This window comes from Tamandua tetradactyla, chromosome 14, assembly GCF_023851605.1.
Source record: "Tamandua tetradactyla isolate mTamTet1 chromosome 14, mTamTet1.pri, whole genome shotgun sequence".
NCBI classification, from domain to species: Eukaryota; Metazoa; Chordata; class Mammalia; order Pilosa; family Myrmecophagidae; genus Tamandua; species Tamandua tetradactyla.
The window spans coordinates 26,293,456-26,295,840 of NC_135340.1; the positions used below are offsets into that span (position 1 = coordinate 26,293,456).

Consider the following 2,385-nt stretch of genomic DNA (forward strand, 5'->3'; position numbering starts at 1 on the left):
AGGCCAGAGAAGTTGAAAACATGCAAACTGAGAGTTGCAGAAATAGCTAACCCAACCCTGCTGGAAAGCCTCCAAGCACAGATACTTTTGAACTTTTATTGGATTCAGGAAGCTCCAGGAACACTGCACTTTTAATGGATTCAGGAAGCTGAATTAAGGCAGCTTTGTGAAAGTATGCAGCTCAGGTCTGGTTTTAACTCCTGCATGTGCTAATAAGGCTCAACAGGGAAATATCCGAGCCTCAGCCAGATATGTGACAAGAAGCACCAAACAAGTGAATGAAAATAGTTCCATTAACAGAAACATGGAGCTGTCTAATAGCAAGGCAGTATAAATAGCTTTATGGAGAACTAAATGAATTACTTGAAAATCTGCATTTTTGTCTTCTGTGAGTGAATCAGAAGTACTTTGAGGTCAGGGTTTATGTATGATTTGTTCAACATGATAACTTAATACCAAGCCCGATACCCACTGCATGGAAGGCCCTTGATGATGAGAGACTAAATGAGTGAATTATACAAATAGATCCAAGTTACACATTCTTTTTACCATAAACAGCTTTATCACTGATGATATTGTGAACCTTAAATGTATTGATTCAAGATAGATATTTGTATACCTTTAGACTCATGATGGATAGACACAGAGATGAAGCAATACGATTTGTGGGCTTAAATAGAGCTAACACTTTTTGAGTTGATTTTAAAGAAACAGTTTTAAACTTTGCCATTATCTTCTTATTTCTAGCCTTTTAGGCATAATCACTCCCTATATTTTATTGTGCAGAAAATAATGATGGTCAAGTTTATTATAAAACTGAAGGAGTCAGGGTAAGAGGATATAGGAAGGAGAAATAAGAATCAATCACAAAGTTACAGATGCAACTAAATGAACTGCTGCCCTTCAGGTATAATCAACTGGCAATCGGAGGATATCAGTGAATGTAGATGATACACCAAACATCTAGACAAAGAGCAGAGGATAAGCACATTTTCTTTAAGGATGAATTAAGATGTAGAGATTTGGGAGTGGTAGAAATTTTTGTTCTTGTTCTTAAATTTTTAATCCCCAGGAAACTCATAATAGCTGTAGTAGTCCTATAGTTTTATTAGTACACAAATGGGAAAGATGGGGAATGTGGGGAAGCTAATTTCAGGGCCCACTAAGTAATTTTGGACTGATGACTCAGCACAGCCTATACAGCGCCTCAAAGTCATCAGCAGAAAGAACAGAACCTCTTCCAAACTGCACTCTGTGAGAGGAAGTGCTGCACCTGCATGTGCATTGATGGGTGCCCAGTGCCCGGATAGGGAAGATTCTCAATACACATTTGTGGAAGGAAAGAAGGAAAAAAGGGAGTGAAGAATGGAAGAAAAGATGTTTGCTGCCTGCCCCAGAAGGAGAAGATGAAAGGAGAGAGATGACCTCTTCCAAACAAACGTTATTTAGAAGAATAAGTGTAGAAGTAATGAAAGCTAAATTGAACCCATGGTTTAATATTTTAAAATTGGATATAAGTGTAATTGTAGCTTTCTGATTTTTTTGGAGGGCTGGTTTGTCTATTTGGTGTGTTGCGATGTTTGAAATGTTTGATGAAATGATTTTACTGGATTTATGCTTGCAGTTTGGGTTGTTTTATGGGAATTAAATTACATTTGCATAGTGACCATTATGATGGACTCCCAAACACACATTCCACTCGGGGGTAATTAGTGAAATTCACAGGACAATCCCATTCCTCTTGCCAGTGATTGGTTTAGGATTGGTCATGTGACACGATTCTGGCCAATGGGATGTGAGTTAAAGTCTGTTGTGGGGGCTCTGGGAGAGGTTCTAAGAAAGGCCGATGTTGAAGGTCCCACTTCCAACACGGAAACCTTGTATCTGGGTCTGATGCTGGCATTGTGGTCGCCACGCTGCTAGGAGCTTGTGAGGGAATAAATTCCATTATTGTTAAAAAAATGTTACTTAGTCGCTTCTCGGCCTTTTGGCTAAGATCAAGTGTAGTATCTGTTCTTACCAGTTTAATATCTGATACGTCCTCTATCCGAGGACAATATATTAAATGGATTTTTGGAGTTGGGAGATGGAATAGGAGCTTGCTCCGTCCACTCCACGCATCGACCTGGTATTGCAGTACTTCCGGGAACGGTGCACCCCCATTGGGGGAACAATAAATGTATAAAAAATCGGGGAAAAATGTTACTTAAAATATAAAAGTGTGAGCAGCGGACATCAGCTGTTGTAGGAGGTAGACATCATTGGTGTATGCCCTCTGATAAGACATTTTGCATGCTAGCTACTTCCACAAGCAATGCTTTCTTTCTTAAAAATAACACGGTCTTTCCCAGTCACTTGCTATGGCGGCCAGCCATGGGGTGCCCC

General features: G+C 39.7%; 1 non-coding gene across 1 annotated transcript; it reads left to right on the plus strand.

Moving 5' to 3' along the window:
* The first annotated feature begins 1,971 nt into the window (after positions 1-1,971).
* Positions 1,972-2,162, plus strand: LOC143656668 (U2 spliceosomal RNA). The gene has a single exon (XR_013162573.1). It is a non-coding gene; the product is annotated as a U2 spliceosomal RNA (small nuclear RNA).
* The last annotated feature ends 223 nt before the right edge of the window (positions 2,163-2,385 follow it).